The sequence below is a fragment of the Coturnix japonica genome, chromosome 9, assembly GCF_001577835.2.
Source record: "Coturnix japonica isolate 7356 chromosome 9, Coturnix japonica 2.1, whole genome shotgun sequence".
In the NCBI taxonomy this organism is placed as follows: Eukaryota; Metazoa; Chordata; class Aves; order Galliformes; family Phasianidae; genus Coturnix; species Coturnix japonica.
In genome coordinates this window covers 14,090,594-14,110,986 of record NC_029524.1, presented here as the reverse complement: position 1 = coordinate 14,110,986, position 20,393 = coordinate 14,090,594, and the positions used below count along the sequence as shown (strand labels likewise).

General features: G+C 45.5%; 1 protein-coding gene across 5 annotated transcripts in view; it reads left to right on the top strand.

Moving 5' to 3' along the window:
- The window catches only part of SENP5 (SUMO specific peptidase 5), a 46,015-nt gene that overhangs the window by 7,473 nt on the left and 18,149 nt on the right, over nt 1-20,393 (top strand). The window contains exon 1 of one of the 5 annotated variants that reach the window (XM_015871707.1): nt 16,678-16,797. The exons of 1 other annotated variant lie outside the window; for it this stretch is intronic. The gene's annotated coding sequence lies outside the window, so the exon portion shown is untranslated. Of the gene's footprint in view, nt 1-16,677; nt 16,798-17,020; nt 17,045-19,563; nt 19,697-20,104; nt 20,126-20,393 lie in introns of those variants that run through there. 3 more of the 5 variants (XM_015871710.2, XM_015871708.2, XM_015871709.2) reach the window with 3 other exon arrangements.

Genomic DNA, 20,393 nt, shown 5'->3' with positions numbered 1-20,393 from the left:
ATTCTCATTGCCTTTTGCTGGGATTCGCCTCCAGAAAGAAACCTAAAAAGACATCATTAAAAGATGTGCGTAAGCTTACGGGAGCCAGAACATTTCAGTAAGAACACTGGAAAATTGTTAATGTATGTATGCTGCCACTTCCCATGCTGTGTTGGTCTCTGGAGAGGTGCTGGGAGAGTAACGGTTGCTGACAGTGAAAAGCAAGAGAAAAGAAAGGATGCATCTGTCAGGAAGAGATGTAGTCATGGCTCTGGCTTAGCATGATAAACAGCATGTGCCGCTCAGAGATCTGACTGCAGACAGGCCAAATTCCCCTGATCTCTCCCCAGCTTCCTTCTGGATTCCTTTGTGATTGATGTGAATGAGTGAATGTGGTTCTATGTGTCACCTCCACACAACTGGGATCTGCCTGATTGCAGACCAGCTTTGAAGCAGGGACAGGGTTGGGAAGAGGCTGGTAAAGATACTGGGTTTGAAATCTGGAACAGAAGAGAAAGAATCTGTCTCACAAGGATTGAAGGAACTTATGAGGGGGATATTCATGCAGATACCCCTCTCTCATCCTGTGCATGAGACACGAGACTGAATGTGACGGCCTCAGTTCTGCTGAAGGAAATATGGCAGCTTTGTTTTCTGTCTCACCTTTACCTCCCTGCCTTTTCACTCGTCCATACAGTATTGCTTACCCTATGGCATCATATAATTAAAATAGATGATTATGCAGATATGAATAGGTCCCTAAAGAAACCTAGGACAAGGACAAAACACCACAGGCAAGATCTAACTGATTATGCAGCTATCAAAAAGTTTCTTCTTTTTAAAATTAAAAGGTTTGGGTGTTTTGGTTTTTTTTGGGGTGTTTTTTTGTTTTTTTTTTTTTGCTTTTGTTTTTTTAATGCTAAAAACTGAACATTTTCCTCTCCAGGTAAAATCTGAAATGGGAGATAGGGATCTCAGACTGAACACAGAGCGCCTTATGGAATTGCAGGCTGCAGCTTTCTGGGCTCCAGAGAGCATGAAATCTTTCTTCCTGTTTGCAACACCCCTCTCCACCACAGGCAGTCTCTGTATGTTCGGTTTCCATGTCTGTGACTCCCATTCTCCTTTTTAACACGTTGAATTTTCTCCCTTTCAAACACAGATTCCATCTCTCCTAACCTCCAAAAAACACTTTGATACTGCAAGTGACCGGGATTTTTTTATTAATGTGGAAGCTCCTTCTTTCATTTTGTTTCTGCACTGCTACCCTGTTCATGATTTCTGTTCCCTTGCTCTCCCTGCTGACACATGCTGTGTCTTGAATGGGGCTGTTTTCTCTGCAGTTTCATTGGAACATGATTGTGTGCTACTAACACAGATAAGGATGTTGGAGGGACTTCAGCCTTCTTGGTAGTGCAGTTTATTGTTATGCAGTGAAGAGGTACCAGTTCTTCCCTCTGCATCATCAACCTGATTTAATTCACCATTTGCAGTTACCACTAAGTGATGCCAGAACTACCAATGCTACCTTGTCCCAAGGCTTGATGGATACATTCAGTGCCCATATTAACTTTTCTCCATTCTCAGTAGAACCTCTATGATAATATTGCCTTTCCAAGGTGCAGCTGATCTTAGGAGACTTCACACCAGTCAGTTCAGCCTCTTTTCTTTCCCAAAGGTGCAGCATTCTGAAAGGGGAAAACTAACTGAGCTGATATTCTCTATTGATATCAGTGGATCCGGAATTTTTTCCTTTCTTATTTTCAGGGCTGGCCATTCCTCCTCCATTGCTTTCAGCAGTGAGGGCCAAATTCTGCTTGCAGAATATAATCGTCATTTTTAACACAGTAAGAAAGAAAAGAAAGGATCTGAAGCAAAGCTGTTGACATATTCTATCTCAGAGTACAAAAATCAGGTGGTGTTGCTCTAACACTTGTGCTGCCAATTAAGGGGCAGCATGTTATGTAAAGAGAAATACATAGACTTTTCTAAGAGTCATCTTGCACTGTAGCATTACCATTGTGTGTGGAAGGACCAAGGATCAACTGATGCCTGAAGCAGAGACTATGCAGACAGCATCTTTGACAGCCTTCCTAAGGGCAGCATCAAGAAATCTGGCAGACTATAGCAGAACTTTTCTGCCTCATTATGTACTGAAAAGCAACTGGTTTCTACTCATTAGACAGTAATCAAGGTCACCCCTTTGTTGCTGAATGCTTTGCATTCACTACACTGTTGGCAAGAGGGCTTGCTCTGCTCCTGTGTGTTCAGCAAAAAAGAAAACAAACCCACCATCAAAACAAAACATAAAACACACAACACAAAACAAAACAAAAGGACACAAAATCCTTTGGCCAACCATCTGTTGGAGCACAGGCCGTGGGTACAGTGCAGATCCCAGTGCCTGGCTGCATTCTGCAGGTGTGCCCTGTGACCCATCTTTCCATGGAGGAATTCAGTGGGAAAACAGATTGCACGAGGCTGCTCCTGCAACTGCAGTTAATCGCCTCATTTCTCTATTTCTCCTACAGGATTAACACTAACATGGCTCCTATTTTCAGGCTTATCAAAGGCAGCAGCACATCTCTCTAATCTCCCGTTTCCCTGCTCTCTTTAAAGTATTTAAATGAATGGAGTGCTGATGAGCAGGGATGTGGTGCCAGCCAGCAGGGATGGTGCCATTTAATGCCTCTCTATTTATGCCATTTAATGCCTGTGTGGCTTTATGTGTCCTGAGTGACTTGCTAAACATCTGGCACCCTCCACCTTTTCCCAGGACAGACAGAGGTGTACACAGACGCTTTTTGTCTCCAGTCCAGAGAATGGCCAGCAGCAATAAACCAGTGCAGTTCTGATGTGTCTGTTCCAGCACAGCCTGCACCTGCTGTCACTGAAGGATGGAGCTTGGAGGCCGAGGTTTGGTGACCCCTGATACCAGGCGGTTCAGATATGAGTGAACTATGGGCACACAGCTATACTGAATAGGTTGGCATATGCAACCTGGAGTTTTCTTCCAGCTGTCAGAGGCCTGACAGTATCTGATCTGCAGTAGCACCTGTTTGTGCACAGTTCACTTGTCAAAAGGTTTTAGAGAAGCTGGAATCAGCAGAACTGTGTGCATCGCATCAGCTTGTCCTAAGAGCCCTACAGCTGGATTTGCTGTATCATTGAATCACAGCCTGAATCTTGAGCTTTGTGACTTCACCAATCACAAGTAGTTGGGTTCTGTTCTCCAGTCTGCTAGGAAGTGGGCCGAGATCCACCCTACTGCTTTCACACCACTGTCAGCTGGCATTGACTTTCAGTCATTTTCTCCTTTGATGCCAGACTGAAATCAGTGACCTAGAAGTAGAATACCCTGCATTTTGTTAGCAAGCAGTCCCTGGAGTTGGGCAGGATAAGTTGGCATGTTCTCCCAGCTAGCTCTTTTGTATGTCTCGCTGTGGCGATTGTACTGTAATTAGCAACAAGCCTCTTTGGTGGTGCAATTTATTAATTCCTTTCCACTTTCTCCTGCGTACTTCTCCTTGGATCGCAGTGAATTAAGGACTTCCTTCAGTTTTTGAGGGATCGTGATCTCCTGCTGCAAAGCATTCATTTCCTAAAATGACATTCGCAGAGATTATATTACAGCTTCACTGATATTTTGCAAGGAGGGCGCACTGGAATCGGTCCGTTTGGCAATTGCTGCACCGTCTGTCAGCGGTACAGCTGTGGGACCTGACCCTGAAAGTGCTGAAGCCTGTGAGAGTATTCACAGAAGTAAGGACTAGTCATGTGCAGAGCATTTTCACCATCAGCCTTCATGCCTATGGGATCACTTGTGGACAGTGCTGACAGTCTGCTGGGAGGTGCTGGCTGCCCTTTTCGGTGATATTGCTGAAGGTTCGTTTTATTCAGCATTTTATGGAAGTGCCCAGTTCACACTGTGACTTTAATGGAGGCTGTTAATATGAATATCACCGTGGGTTGATTTTTTTGTGTGCATCGAGATTCAAGGTCAGATCCAGCTAGCCTCTTTATGGCAGTATCTAATGAATTGCCAGCATCCCAGGAAGTATACAATTTGAGATTAGAAGCAGCACCGCCTTATTACCGTGACAGTCAATTGAAAAAGTACAGTGGAAATAAGGGCAAGGTAATGTAACATGTGAGTGGAGCTGCTCTCAATCTGTGTATTATGAAATTGTCATTCTCTGCCACTCTTCAGCGTAAATGGACTAATCTGCAGTTTGAAAATGAGGAGAGCTTGACTGTTAAAGAATAGGTCATTTGGCTTCTGGCAACAGTAGAAGATGCTGTAATATTAGCTCTAAGAACTTGTGCATTCCTGGTAAGGAGATAAAAATGATTAAATTGCACTACTTGCTTCTCTATCTTCTGAAGTAATTCATATTTGGTGCTGGGTTCATCTAAGCATTTGCATAATTCCTAAGGCCATTCAGACATGCATTTCAACTTGTGCTTAAACTTAAGCAAGTGCTGAAGTTTTGTTCAGTTTCTGGGGTTTAAGTTTTGCTGAACAAGGTCTTGGTCGATACCTTAAAATGTTTCAGTAACTTCTGAGATTGCTGTGCTGCAGCATGTGGAAGTTTGCTGTATTTGTTGTATTACAGGCTGAATATTCTTTCATGACTCAGTAAGGTTAACGGTGAACATCCTGGGGCCCCGGGGAGGATCATTTTCAATAGAGTCCTCTGTTAGAAATCCAAGAGTGAGAGAACTGGGGTCACGACTCCCAAGAGTTTCATGGATTCTGCAAAACTGGCAGTCACACTGGCTGCCTTCCTTCCGCTGGGTTCTTCCTCAAAAGGAACGAGCAGAGCCAAGGAGAAGGTTTTTGGGGCTCTTTGGGACATGGAGATCTTCAGGCCAAATTCTGTTCTGAATTATGTTTTATTATTTCAGAGTAACTTAACTTTGGTAGGGCCAAGCCAGGTGGTAGCCATTGTCGACACAAATTGCAGTACAGTTAAATTTTTGTTTGAAAAATTCCAATATTTTCAAAGAATCATAAAATATCCTGAGTTGGAAGGGACTCATAAGGGCCATCGAGTCCAATTCCTGGCTCCATGCAGGACTGCCCAAAAAGTAGACCATATGTCTGAAAGCATCATCCAAACACTTCTTGAACTCTGGCAAGCTCGGTGCTATGGAACTTCTCTGGGGAGCTGTTCCAGTGCCCGAAACTTGAGAGAGGATGAGGAGAAGAATGTTGATATGCTGATTTTTTTTTCTTGTGTGGGTATGGAAAGTTCAATACATACTGCCCAGCGTTATTAAGGTAGGATGTGTCAGTTGAGTTTAGCATCAGGACATGTCAGGGATACAGCTCAATTGCTTCACGAGGACGTGTGGGAACTGGCAGTTTTAAACTAGGGTTGACCCCGATTGAAAATGAAATGTTTGGTTACAGCTTAAAAAAATAATAACGATACAATGAAACAATTGACTTTTTATTTTTCTGTTGGAAAAAGTCGTTTTCTAACATTTGGTAGAAAACCCCCCACAGAATAGACTTGTGGCCTGAAGTCTCATTCACAATGAAACTGGTGGGAATTTTGCTGTTAACTTTCACAGAGCCAGGATTTCACTGAGGTTTCTGTTGCAGCAGGAGGGGTTGTGTGGCCCTTCATTTGGAGGCATTAATCTAGCTTCAAAGCCTCTTGGCTCACTTGAGAAATAAAAAGAGTTCTTATGCATCTCATTGATTTGTCAGAGTTCTTGCTCCATTGAACATAACAAGGTTTTGTCTCTATTACAGAGGGCTGGAAGGAGCTTTATCTGTATTTGCTAAAAGGGAGACCAGTAATATGTTCTTCTAACACCAGCAGCAGAAGGGAGGGCAAATGTCCAGGCTAGAGCTTTGCTGGGCTGTGTTCAGAATATTGCTGTAAAATGTTCGTTCTCTGAAGAGGAATCACTGCAGGTTCCAGATGTAGGTGTTTACAGTGGGACCATATTTCTGTTTTAATGTAGTGCTGTGCATCATGCTGTCTCTGTTTGCTTGGTCCCTGTGTGCGAGATGATTCACCTGCTGCAGAGTTTTTCTGTCTGTATAGCTGATTTTATTAACCCACAGAGAGGCCTATTTGGAAGCTGATTTTTCATGCCAGACTGAGGTCCCACTATTAATAATGTTTCTGAGTCAGGAGCAGTTCGTGCCATTGCTTTGTTACTTCTTAACCTGAGACAAAGGCTCAGCAGTAGTGAGAGAGGGAAGAGAAAGTGCTGGAAGAGTCAGAGTTGCAGAGAAAACAAATGTTTCTAAGCAAAAAGGAGTTTACTTTTGTGAGCAATTCTCATTTGGAGATTTGCTAAAATGCTTTTGCAGTGCTTTTTGTAAGCAACATTACATGAAAGTGCAGTTAATTGTGGACTGGACCTGCCCCACTTGGAGTTAGGGCTCACTGAGTTTAGCCAATAGGTTTCACTGCACCAAGGACAGTAGCAGTAGACACAAAAAGCAGCGCTTTTCATGGAAAACATGGCTCCGTGGTTTCAAAAGCACCATGTTCCCAAAGAAGGGCCAAGTTTTTCCAAAGGGCTGAACACCAGGAACTCCTGCTGAGACAGATGGCTGAGTATTTCAAAAGATTGTGCCATAAGAGCTGGCTGGAAATTGTCTATTCTCTTGTTTTTGACAGGAACTTGGGTCTTCTATTAAAAATAATAATAGAGCAGAATGGGCAGATTTCCTTTCAGCCTTCTATTTTTACGTGTGAGTCTTACTTCTTTTGGTCAGAGAAATTCTCACTCCTGTGATACGTTACTGTGCAACTTGCTGTGCTATGAGAGCGATATGATAGCAGCCCTGTGGAGAAGGGCTTGGGGGTCCCATCCCTGGAAGTCTTCAAGGCCAGGTTGGATGGGGCCCTGTGCAGCCTGACCTGGTGGGTGGCATCCCTGCCTTACCCTCCTGGATGGCACCATTCAGGGTTGGGAGCGCTCAGCCCTGCGGAAGTCAAACTGTGTTTGTATGTAGCTGGATACACAGAAAATGGGTCAGGGAACTTGAGGCTGTTTCACAAAAATATGTGCATTAAGGTTTCCATGGTTTAACTCTCTCATCTGTAAAGTGGAAGCGATTCTTCATCTGCAGCAAAGGACTTATAAATCTCAGTGTTTATGCATACAGTTTTGGAGAAGCAGAAATTAAAAAAAAAAAAGAAATAGTAAAAAAAAAATCCTTCTTTTCCATCTGAATGTCTCAGAGCTCTTTTAAACTGTTAATTAATTGAGCAATCATAATGATGTGCCTGTGGGGATGAAGGGGGAGGAATAATTTACAGGTGGGAGAAATGAGGCATGAATGACTTCCAGCCTTACCTGTGCCATGCTGTTAGTCTGTGTCAGATCCAGACAAATACCTTCTGTCCTGTCTCCTTTTGCATCTGTGATAAGTGGCTGGGAACACCAGCTTCTTCCCCCCTTCCTCCTCTTCAGCAGAGATCTCATTTCCTTATTAGCAATCTGCTGCTTCATTGTATGTACGATGAGTCCACATGGCCCACATCATCTGGGGAGCAGGTTTGGAAGCTGGGGCATTTCTCCAACTCCCAAGTGCCAACCTGTGAGTGGGACAGGGCCGAAGAGTCATTTCTACTGCACAGGAGAAAGGGAGCCAAGAGATGGAGCTCCTGGGTGCTCATACAGCAACTTCCCATTCTGCTCTGCCTCCCTCCTCCTCAACCTACGTGCAGCTGGATTACAATGTGTCATCCTCCCACAGTAATTTGGGTTTTATATTTGCTGCCCTTTTCTATCTTTGCTGAGTTGGTGGGACGGGTGCGGTGAAATATTGCTTAGGAAAAGGTCCACCACAGTTTCACCATCAGTTTGGCTGGGAGTCCTGTTTAAATGTAGTTCTTAAACACAGCTGTGAAACTCATGAAGATGTCACATTGGTTGCTCACACAGCAACCTTTACGTCCCCCTGGGACGGCAATAAAAACAGCAATAGTGAACAGTAACAGGCTGTTTGCCTCATTCTCCTGGCTGCTCCTTGTCATGCTCCTGCAACTCAAGACATGAAGTTCTTCTAGCCAACCTGGTTCCAGACTGTATCTCCCTGTCAGTGATTCTTATGTGTAGAAGAAAGGAAAAATACTGATATAATTTGCTGCTCCCTGGAACACCAGGCTTTTTATCTAAATGACAAGGCTTACAGTTACCTTCAGCCATAGCTTTTTGAAGCATTTTTGCTGGACAGCAGTGATAAACCCTCTGGGAAAAAACAGCGGTAAGTGTTGGCCCGTGATATACATTTTGTACTCTTCTTTATAGTAGTGTTTGCTATTCCTTTTTATTTTATGTATCTTGTGAAAAATGTCTTGTAAAGCTACTACCCCATATGTGGTGAATTTAAGTCTATTGATTTCTAGCTTTCCTAATTGCATTTTACAGACCCCTGCCGCACCTGGGACCGGTGCTTGAAAAGCCCTTTTTAGTGAAATGGATTGTCTTCCACAGGTCACTGACACGCCATATTCTGCTTCATCTAAATTAGCCAACCTCCGGTATGCTCTGATCCAATCCCAAAAGTAAAGGGTGTGTTATCCGCAGATGTAATGCTTACACATAAATTTCCCATTGAGCGGTTCCTGGAAAAGGAGATGAAAGCAGGTAGAGCTTGACCCTGCAGTTCAGCACACATGCAGTCAGGGACTCAATGCCTGCTAACAGCTGGCTTTTCTGCACCTCGGCAGGTGATGGAGTTCCCACCAGTTCAGGAGCCCACTGCCAATGGTTATCGCATGCTGTTGTGAGAATTCCCATCCGTCAAAAGTGTCTCATAAATAATTTAGAGGAAAGCAATTAGCACACACAGCTGTAGCTGTTTGCAAAGTCACAGTCATACCTGCCAGGGCAATCTGGAAATGGAAATTTCAAAACCTTTTTTTAAAGTCACCAGAACAGGCGAGCTAAGAGTGAGGGCTGGTGGGCAGTTGTTGATGAGTAAGGGATAATTGCATTTTCATGTCTTATTATGAGTAACAAAATCCAGGATAGAGAATTTTAGACTGTTTTGCATATTGGGAAAGGACTCAAAGTGATGCATAGTTTGAAAAGCTCCATCATCAAGGCCTTATCCTTCCAGAGGCTCTGCAGCTCACTCAGCTTCAGAGTAAAGAGAATAAGCTTTATTAGATACTTGAACATGCCTTTTAAAGGCATCATCTGGTTAATGCTAGTCTATATGTATCGGCTGTCCAGGAAGGACAGGCAGGAGGAAAAAGAAGAAGGTATAGCATGACATCTCTCATTTGGGTATGCTTACCTTGACAAATTGAAGGGAGTAAATTGTTTGAGAACTTCTGAGTCAGGATAAGAGTGTTACCCTGTTAGAATCCCAGGCAACTACAAAGGAAGCGTGACTGCAAGGTTTGTTTGAGCAGGTGAGCTGCAGGAAGAGGATATCCATAATAAACCTAGAGACAGCAACAGAGTGAGGAGGGAACATGTAAATTTATGTTTGGATGGGGTTAGAAGTCAAAATCATCATGACAAACCGATCCTTGTAGTTCAGAAGGGGCCAGAAGAAAACAATAAAAAGCTTTAGAAAACAGGAGTTCCAAAATAAGGTCAGGTTGTTTCGTCTGAATAGAGAAGGCCAAACAATTGTAGAGGTCTTCCACTAGGTAAAAGGTGGCTTCAGGGAGGGTGGGAATAAGTTGTTCTCCAATCTGAATGAACTACACTAAAGTTAAAGCAGGGAAGACTTACACGTTGGTAAAATCTTCCTAATAGAAAGGAGAAGTAACTCCTGAGGTTGTCTGCCAGTGCAGCCTGGGGAATCTCCATTGTCAGGTGGTCAGGAATCTGGTAGGTGTTACTGATCCCACTCTGGGACAAGGAGATGGACCAGATAACTTTGCAAGCTCTGCTGATAGCTGTGTATTGCCATGTCTTTTCCAGTTGAGGGCCCAGAACATTTTTACTTCTACAGGATCCTGACCTTGGGTAGGAAATTATTATTCCAGTTCTACAAAATGGGAACTAAGTGACAGGATGTTGCCAAATGAGGATGTCCCAGTCCCAGACTCTGAGGTTCCTTCCTCTTCCTAGGAGGAAGTTTGGCACTGTATTGTTCAAAATGCATTCAAATGCTTTTTGTTCATTTCATGAATGCTGCAGAACAGTTCAACGTGTGCTCAAAGACCAGCTGAATTACAGTAGTTGGGAGTTGCAATTTCTAGCAGTGGCACATAGAGCATATTATTTTTCTCTGTGCTTCTCCTGTGCAAAGGTATGCCATAATTCCTGCTGTTCCCTGCACCATCTGACCTCAATCAGGATGCCAACATCTGGCCAAGAAGCTGGTATGGAAGCTTGAGGAACCGATTGCTGTTTCCCAGCGGTCATGGCCTCCAATGAAGACTTTTACTGGTGAGTCTTAGTCAGTCACCAGAGGCTATTCACAAACTACATGCTGGACAGAGAGCCCCGCAGTCAATCCAAAGGCTGCTCCTACAGCTTTTCTCCTGGGCCTTTCAGAGGCAATTAAAGCCTCCTATTAATGATATTAATTGCAATCTACCTGGAAATCCTATACAGCAGATTTTGTTAGACTGCAATGAGAACATTATGGCTGTGCATATGTCTGAACTACACGATGAATAGCCATCTTGTCTTTTGTTAAGATATTCAAGTCTTTCATTTTCTTATTTATTTGGTTTACTAATACTAATTACATTTTCTGGAACAGCAGACGGATAATTATTCAACTGCCAGAACTACAGGAACTTCAAAAATCTTTACCAAGCCTCCAGGTCACTGGGGTATTTGGATTTTGTCTTATTTGTTAATCCATCCTCATTCCAATGTAACAGCAGCTAGCTGTGATTGGTGTTTGCCTCTTCTTAAGCTGATCTTGGCCAACCTAGCACATTTTAAAAGATCCTAGATTGCATTATATGATGGATCGCAACAAAATCACTGTCAATGAAAGTCCCTGGGAATGTTTACAGTTACCCTTCTTGAGCCCTGATCTTTGTAACATTATTCCAGGTATGGACTGACAGTGCTGCAGTGCAGAAATGTCAAAAACAACTCAAAATCTCAACTAGGTCAAATAAGAGTGAGTCAAGATTTGTGTCTGGAATGATACGCATGGTGTTTTCTTAAAGCAAGAAAATATTTTTTGTGCAGGACAGAAATGAACCTGTGCTCTTGGAAGGGGCTTGTCTGGCTACAGGGCTCGGCTGGGCTCAGCCAGCAGCTGTGCTCAGCGTGAGGGTTAAGCATCATCCTTCTGGGTCCACCTAGTAAATGGAGAAAGAATGGCTTCTCCAGCTAGAGATTCTTATTTAAACTAGATAGGATGGCTTGCCACCGGAGGGGCAGTTCACTAAAGAAGTCTGGGCAGTAAGGTTGTACAGGGTACAGAAATACTGCAGGGTTTTGTTTTGGTTAAGTTTTTGGGTTCCTACAGATATTGGAAGATACGATGGAGTCCTTTAATGAACAGTTTTCCATCTCAATGCTCAGCCATTAGCAACAATCTACGCACTTAAACTTTTGTTTGTCAGTTTGAAGTTCAAGTGTTTGCAGTCATTAATGATGGGCCAGCCACACCGGATACCTTTCAAATGCCAACAACTGATGCTTCGAGCTAATAAGGCTGGTTACTCACTTGGGACTCAGCCCTGCACAGGAATTTCTCATCTGACATTAGCAGTGTGTGAGAATTCACATTTGTTTTGAAGGTACTCACTATATAGAAGGCTTTTCCACTAAGAGATTTAGCTCCATTTGCCGTGAGATGTGGTTTTCTCTGTAACTTCTCCAGGGACTGGAAGGAAAAAGAGGTTGCCCCTGAATGCTTTTACATCCCTCTGTGTGGTCAGGGTGCTGTGTGCCTGGCTTTGAAAATGATTCAAGGACACAGTATGAACTGATGTCTCTGAAGCAGAGGGGATACCAAGGACTGGTCTTCTGCCCGATCGCTTGAAATTCTCAGATCAAACCATGCCTGTCTCTATCACTCAAAGGTTCCCAAACTGGAGTGGCCCCTACTTGGGGTTCAAGTATGTCCCCTTTCACTTGTGACTTCAACTCAGAAAATAGAGAGACATCTCAATAACAAATTTGTCATCACAAATGCTTTCTGTAAGCACCAAGTCTCCTGCTAAATTGCTTGCATTTTCTTCCCTTGGAGTAATTTCTGAGTAGAGATAAGTCAGCTATTTTGTTTGTCAGTACTAATTTGAAATGGCAAAGTTCATTATGTTTCAAAAGCCTCAGTTATAACAGACTGGCTCCAGATGACATTGCGTCAATGTCTTGGTGGTACACTGGGAAAGACTGATACCCTTGCAGATTTCCATTTGAACTCCCCATTTCATCTTATTCTCTTCTAGTTGTTTAAAATTCTTTCAGGCTAAGAAAAATGTATTAAACACAATTCCCTTCCGCTGACCTGAAAATATGTAGAAATGCCCCTACAGCACTTTCCTTTCTCTTTGAAGATCATCTCAGCTTCTCCAGCCTCTCCCGATAATGAAGATTTTTCACTGATGGTAACATCCTTATTTCTTTTCTACACTACACATTCTTCTTCATGGACAATTGCAGTGCTGCAATGACTGCAGCTATATGCTGCTTTACAGAGTTTGGCAATTACAATAACAGTATCTTTTGGGAAGGTGATTATCAAGTCTCTGCTGCAGGAGGTTTTTGCCCCTTTTTCTTTCAGCTCTTAACAAACGCAGTGACAGTGTTGTCTTGTTTATTCCTTATTCCATTTCACTCTTTTGTTTCTGACGAAACAACCCCTCACAATTCAGTGTAAGTGAAAGGCAGCGTGGCATCAGAAGGAAGTCCCACATTTGGCTGCCAAGCAAAAGACAGAATGTACTAGTAGGATGCTGTGCATCAGCACTGCTTCCAGATCCTGCCCTCCGTGTGTCACTGTTAGAGAGAACACAACCAACACGTCTTAATGAAGAATATTGACAGTTGGCTGGAAGAAACCACATTTATTCTTTCTGTTAAACAATTTGCACTGACATAATTTCTGCGTTTTAAAGGGTGGTTGGATTCCTGCCTTGCCCCTCCAGCCTTGACCATTTCTACCTCCTGCCCCAGTGCTCCCACACAGCTCCAGAGGAAAACTTTGGGGTATTGCTGCCTTTTCCCCCTTCTCTTTTGTTCTTTTTTTTTCTTTCTTTCTTTTTTTATTCTTTTTCCACCCTACCCCCCCATGTAGATCAATTCAAGCATTCATTTGCTAGTGAGCTTCACAGCCAGTAGTATTGGCATACCCTGAGGGAAGGCGGAGGGGAACAGAGAAACAGGAGTGAAAAAGAGTGACTGGAGGCACGAAACTTCCCCAGCTGGTTCCCTTGCCTAACTAAACATGCAGAAGTGTACCTGGAACCAGCTTTTAATTAACTGGCTGAGCAGCAGCCCCCGTGTGCTGCAGAGCAGTGCAGACACCTGCCTATTTTCTGTTTCACAAGTGAGCTCTGCCTGGTGCCATGACAACACTGCCCGTGGTACCTGGAGTAGCGAGTTTAAATATAGTTTGTACGTGGTCATAGTGAGCTCTGGTCTGAGCAGTGCAGACGTACAGCAAGATGCAATTACAGAAGTATTCACATCCAAAGCTAAACGCTGTTAAGGGCACCTTCCTTTCACTGCAGTCCCTTTCACAGTTCTGTGTGGGGCCTCTTGACTTCAATCCCCTTGCTTTCAATTCTTACCTGCAGGGCAGGGAAGCAGCCCTGTCTGTGTCCTGCAGAGCGAGATCTGAGAAGCACCAGGTGTGGGAACTCATTCCCCCTGTGAGCAGCAAGAAATGTTTGGATCTCAGCTGCTCCCACCTGTTTGAGGGCAGACATCAGTGGCACAGCTGAGCTCCCAGGCTGTGGCTTGTCATCCCTCAGCACAGTGCTGAGCACCTTCACTTCAGCCACTGGCCGAAGAGGTCTGGGCTGTTCTGCCTTGCATGCCAAGTGGACTGGGAACAGAAACCTGCTCTGCAATCTGGAAAAGGATTTTGGAGGGAAGGACAGCTGTTGAAATCCTTGTCAGTGTTATAACTATGCAAGTATGGATATTTACAATTTAGTTGAGTAAATGTGCAAGTAGGAGTGGTTTTTGTACATGAAGAGTTGACTGTATTTGTATAATTGGGTCATGGTCATAGAGAAGGAACTGGAAAACTCACCCTGCAGTGATGGAAATATCAGAGATGCCCATTCAGGCCCACACCTCTGCTTGAAGTTCCCTAGAATGAATTGTGCAGGACATGGAGCACACTCTACACCAGCCATGAGGTGCCTGCTCTGAAGTGTTTGGTTTTTTTTCAGTGTTTGTTTTTAAACCAGGTTGCTGGAGACCCAGTGCAGAGGTTTGCTACATGTGTTAATTACATGGCCAGCCCTTGCTTGAGGTAACCAGGATGCAGTGAGATGAGCAGCTGGAAATTTCACAGACTCTTCAATGAGTTTTGCAGCTATCAAACAGCAATGTGGGATCACAGCCGAAGCCCTCTTGCTGTTTCAGAACTGCTGTGTAATACAGTAAGCCAGCGCAGTACACAACTGTAGTGATATAAAGCTTAATCTGTATCAAGTCTATTGAACTGAAAGTGTAAACACTGCTTTTGTTAACTGAAGATACAAGTCAGCGCTTAAATTTTAGGAGATTCACCCCTGAGATATGCTGGAGTGATCTTTTCTTATCAAGCGCTGCCGTGCGCTCATCCTTGGCACATAGGGCAGCTGAGCAGGGCAGCACAAAGCAGAGCTGCTCCAAGCACTCCAGGTTTTCTGTCTCAGCTGGGCAGGGCTGGAGGCACAGGGACCAGGTTGTGCTGACAGAATGCTTCCTCACAGAGCACTCGGGGGTATTTCTGTCGCAGTATTGCTTCCTTCACACCCCTGATAATGCTCTGTTCTAGGATCAACCTCATGAAACGTCAGTCTTGCTGGAGCATGGCCCAAAGAGTAGCCAGCACTCCTTTGTCCACAGCTGCATTCAGCTTAGAGTTCACTTGCTGCGAGTGTATCTTCTTTAAAGCTTGTTTTCTTCATTGCAATTTAAAACAATCCTTTCAATGGCTTTAATGGCAAGTATGTGCTGAGATGTAAAGTTGTTTCTGTCAGTGCAGGCTTTCCATCTCAACTCAAAGCTATGGAATGTGCTTTTGGAGTAGTCCTTCATTTTATCCCTATTCAGACACAGGAAAGTAGGCAGTGACAACAAAGAAATAAAGTACTTTTTCCTTCTTAAGCCCCACCAGTTTAATAATCTTTTGCTGAGTTCCTGATGTGGCTGTTTGCATTCTTCGGTGAATTCAGACCGACTGTGAGCAGCCTCCAAATAAAACACGGGCCTATGAAGCTTTACCTTGGCTGTGCTGGTGCTTGTCTGCACGAGATGCAGAGCAGCCAACTGGTTCAGCTCAAGCTGCACGTCCTCTTCCAGCAACTGCTTCCCATCGAGCTCACTGCTGCCCGAATTAGCAGGGCTGTTCTTCAGCTCACGGAGGCGATTTAGTTCTGTGTTTGTGTTGATGATCAATGAAGTCAGGAAGCTGCATTTACAGAGTGTTCAAAAGCCCTTTTATTCTGCAAGAATCAAATCCAGGCTTCCGTTAAATGCAGTAAAGCCTCCCATCATTAAAACACTGAGGCTGCAAGTTTGGCCACAAAAATGTTACAGCCGTGCAGTTGGTATTCAGTCCTTTCTGCCTGCATTGCCGACTCTGGCTTTTACTTATTTATTACATTTTACACGTCTCATGTCTTTCGTGCATTCCATAAGGCCACCGTGTTTACAGGCATCTTATTCATCTGTGAACCTTACCTTCCAGTTGTTAAGGCCTCGTGGACAGAGGAAGCATAAATGTGCAATGAGGCTGATCCTCACAGGCAAAGCCAGAAGGCTCGTAAAAACCCACATTTCAAAAGCGAAACCATGATTTTTTAAGAGGATCTCATGAACTCAGGCTCCCATTTAGGTGTCCCAAGTGCCTGGAGCAGATGACACCCATGACTGCTTGGGCCAGGCTGTGCTAAGAGCAGAGAGTGCTGCAATGAACAGGGAGGGACCCCTTTCCAGTTGCTGTGCTCCTGCTTTGCTGTCACAGCCCCAGCCCTGCACCACGCACCCTATTTACTGTGTGCTCCACAGAGGCCAGAGGACTCGTCCTGTTGCCCTGGAAGCACTCAGCCCCTCTTGGCTGGATTTAGCTGCAGGAAGAGCACACTGCTGCTTAGGAAAGCGTGTGTTTAATGAGTGCTGGCCTGGACGCTTCTCAAACAAATACAAGCCAGCAGCTTAGTCTGGCACTGACCGTGTGGCGAGCTGCAGCATTGGCTTCTAAATACCTTTTGTTATTTCTTTGTTACGTGGCCTGGATGCTGCATTGCCCACAGCACAACGGGTGTGGTGTGATCACTGACCAGTTCCCCTCGTGCAACAGAACCGATACACGGGCCTGTTCTCAAAACCTCCTCCGTGTTTTATTTGGAGGAATTCCCCGCAACGAAGAAAATCGCGACCTCCCCCCTGCACAGCCAGGCTGCACGGGCCGGGAGCAGCACCGCTCCCACACGGCTCGGCCCGTCCCTCGGCACAGGCCGTGCAGGATGATGTGGTGCCGTGCAGGATGATGTGGTGCCGTGGTGCCCCTCAGGCCGCAGCCCGAGCCCTGCCATCCCCTCTCGTCCCGGCGCAGGCGCGCTGCCGGTTCCGCTCGTGCCCCCCGCCCCGTCGCAGAACTGACGCGGCAGCGCCGGCGCAACGCGGCCGGGCCCAGCGTGTGGCGGCGGCGGAGGCGGTGGTGGAGGCCGGGACGCGGCCGAGGTGAGGCGGGGGCCGTCCGTCCGTCCGTCCGGGCGCTGCCCGTCGCGTTCCGCCCGCTGCGTGGCCGGGGGCGGCGGGGCCGCGGGGTTCGTCCATCGCCGCGCGGTTGTTTGTTCCGCCCCGCGGCTCTCGGCCTCCTGCTGCGCCCCAGGGCTGCGCTCCGCTCGGCCCCGGCCCGGCGGGCTCTCCCTGCGGCCTCCATAGCGCGGCGTGCTGCGGGCCCGGCTGTGCTGCCCTGCGGGTAGAGGTGGGTCTGTGCCCTGACCCATAGGCCTTGAGCCGCTGCGCTGCTCGCGGGGCTGGCGGCAATGCCTTAAAGTCAGTCCGAAAACTGGGAGCCGAAAGGCACTTGTGTCCTCGTGCCTCGCTTTACTCAAGCAGTTGGGGCTTTTAATCTTGATTTATTTATTTATTTATTTCGTCACTTCCATCGCTCTGACTTTTGATAGCATTTCTCATCCGTGCTATTTAATCTGATGTACTAACCTAGTTTTGCCTAAAGGAGGATGCTGCCATAGGCAAATCATTAAAAAAACAAAAAAAAAAACAAGTGCCAGCAATGAATGAAACAGATGTGCAGCCAACTGAGTGTGATCTGGGGCTGGTTCCTGGCAGCCATGGAGAAGGAAAGAGGCCCAGCCTGAAGTTCCTCATGTGTGCTGTGATAACCCATGTCAGCGTGGACTTTGGCAGTTTCTGTACGGCCTGGTGTTAATGTGTTGTCAGAATGTATTTCCCTGCAGTTTGTTTCACCTCGGGGACAAAGCTGAGTGTTTGGTGAGCAGCTCCCAGAAATGTGCTGAGTGGGTCAGAAAAGAAAGAGGAAAGAGGAGGCAGTTCCCAGAGCTTGGGCCTGTGTTACTTCTGCATACTGAGTAGTTTCAGACCTCCTGACCGTATCAGGTTAGCTATGGCCATGCCGTGGTTTCAAGAGAGACACCAGCCCGGCTTCCTCTTTCTGATTGTGGACTCTGTTATGGGTGGGCAGGGCCTGTCCCTGTCCCAGCCCTGTGCCCTGCCTGATGGCTGCGGTCTGATGGCAATGGCTGGGCTCACTGCCTGCTTGCAAGAGCTGCTGCCTCCCACGGGAGTAGGTGATGCGTGCATTGCTGGTGCCCATGGAAGGCAACACAGTTGCTGTTTGCATTGCTGTTTGCATTGGTTACATTTCTGATGCTCTTCAAGTGTTGTCTACATTTTGAATAGCAACACCAAAACCTGTGATGGCACTCTAAAGATGAAGTAGAACCATAGCAGGTTTAAAGTTGGTGAGAGAAGTGAATACATTATATCTTTCCCAGTATCTGATTGCACTTAAAGCCGCAACCATGTAAGTTTTCAGGTAAGCTGTAACTATAGGATTGCAAGCAGAGAGTGCTGTTAATTGCTCTTATGAAAGTGCAACATGTATCTGCTCTGCCTTGATAACTGACTGCAGGGTCAGGGGCCTTCCATTCTGATTCGTGCAGGTGTTTTAAGCTGCTTTGATGTCATGTTGACATGTTGGTGAGTTACAAGAGCTCTTGGGATAATTCTCTGTTCTGGAAAGGGAAGTGGTGAGCAGCTCCCAGAAAATACTTTAGTCCAGAGCAAATTGATAACCAGAGTCCACTATTGATGCAAAGCTGAACTGTTCAGGGCTCTCTTTGTCCCATGCAAAAGAGATGGTGCCTTTTAATATTGGATCGGTGGCCTGTCAAACACAGCTGAAGGCTGAGGGCTGTCACAGGTAAATTTCTTTCACATGTGATCTGAGGGAGGTGTGTGTGTGGGGGGCTTTTCTTAAGACCTTGCTGGCATAACTCCTGGCAGCATTCATGTATAGCAAGTGTCTGGCTTGTACAAGCCCAGTGATTTCTAGTGGTGGAAGTGTCCTGACTTCCACAGTTTTCCATCCCTGCTGGATGGATGTAATAGGCTGAGAAGTGACTTTTTCATCAGGCCCTTACACTTTGCCTTGCTTTATTTCTTTTGTTTCACTTCCTTTCCTTTCACTTCCTTTCCTAGCAGCACACATTTCAGCTGTGCCTTTGCCTTGCTGACTTATGCTGCCAAGTAGAACCAGTGATACTCCAGTAGCACTGAGGGGAAAGTAAGTTCTTCAAGCAGCATCTTCTAGTGAAATATTTGCTTATGGATTATCTTTTGTCACTTCAAGTAATGCGGCTATTAGAAAAGGGAACTGTTTCAGCTCCTAGGCCTGGGATTAGCTGCTTTCTTGGAGGCCTTTGCTCAAGAGGGATACAGACTTAAAACTGATTGTGTTTGGAGAGGGAGAGCAGGGGGCAGGAAAGGTTTACTTGGATTAAATGGTTTTTCTTTTTAAGCAGAAACTTTTTCATGCAGAGAAACTTTTAATGTGCAAAAATTGGTGTATGTGCCACAGACAAACGTGAAGTGTTGTTAGTCATGCAAGTGATAATGTCTTAATCTAATTTATGATGGAAAGAGGAAGAACAAGTGGGCAGAGCAGCTTTCCTAACATCTCCCCTTGCTGCAGCTCAGGCAGCTGGATTTTGTGACGCTTGTGTACAAATGAGCTACGTCGATTGTTTCTGCAATCGATTACACTGAAACTGTGGCTCCCCTCTTCCCTCTCGATTCCAGTTTGCCTCAGGTTCTTCTTGTTACTGGGAAGTGGTGACACTGATACCTGATGTGCTGTGCTGGACACCAGCCGCCCAGCAGAAGCCCGGTGTGCACGTGGCTGTGCTGAGCACACAGCGGTTTGCTGGGTTGTTTGTTTTGCAGGATGGAAGTGTGGCTGGAAGACGCTGTCCTTGCAGCAGTGTGGTTTGGCTGCTGCTCACTGGGGCCGCTCGAGGAATGTTTTGGAGGTAGCATATATCAACAGACTGACAAGTAGAGCTTGCAGTGTAAAAGCAAGCATAAGCTGGAGGTAATGCCGAGTAATACGTAAATGTTAGAGGAGCAAGTATGAGCAAATTGGCTTGAAGAGATGCCGTGACCAGATTTTGTATGATAACTAAGTTGTGTGCTGATCCACAGAGGGTTACAAAAGATCCAGGCCCCACTGAGCATTTATACTATAAAGCTGTATGGTTTTGTGCACCTCCATTGATGGAAATAGCCCAGCTCCATTCTGTGTTGTGGGAATAGCTTACCTTAGTGCTCAGTGATGTTCTTTATCCTCTCAGCATTTCTGGTCCCCGTCAGCTCCAAAAAGGCAAATAAGTCAAAAGTTGCCTCCTTTTGTTTGTACGTGAGATTAGCAGAGTGAAAAATATAGAAGAGCTTCTCAAGTCTGACTTTAAATACCTGGTTTTGCAGGTGCCCGGTGTTTCTGTTTGCCTTTAAAGTCCAGTTGGTAATGCTTTATTTTCAGCTAGATGATGCATGCTTGTCATTCTTGAGCTGGATGTGGCCATGAAAAAACTCGTGATGTTGGCCTGTATGTCAGAATCAGCTGGTTAGGGGAGGGGTCAGAGTCCATTCTGAACCTGAGACAAATACAAAGCATTCAGAAGTACAGTGCGTGTTGTACTTAGGCTAGAACAATTTGCATGAGCCATCCCATGTCATGCCTGGCTGATGCCTTCTCCTTGTGCTCTGGGTGCCTCTGCCTTTGAGCTAAT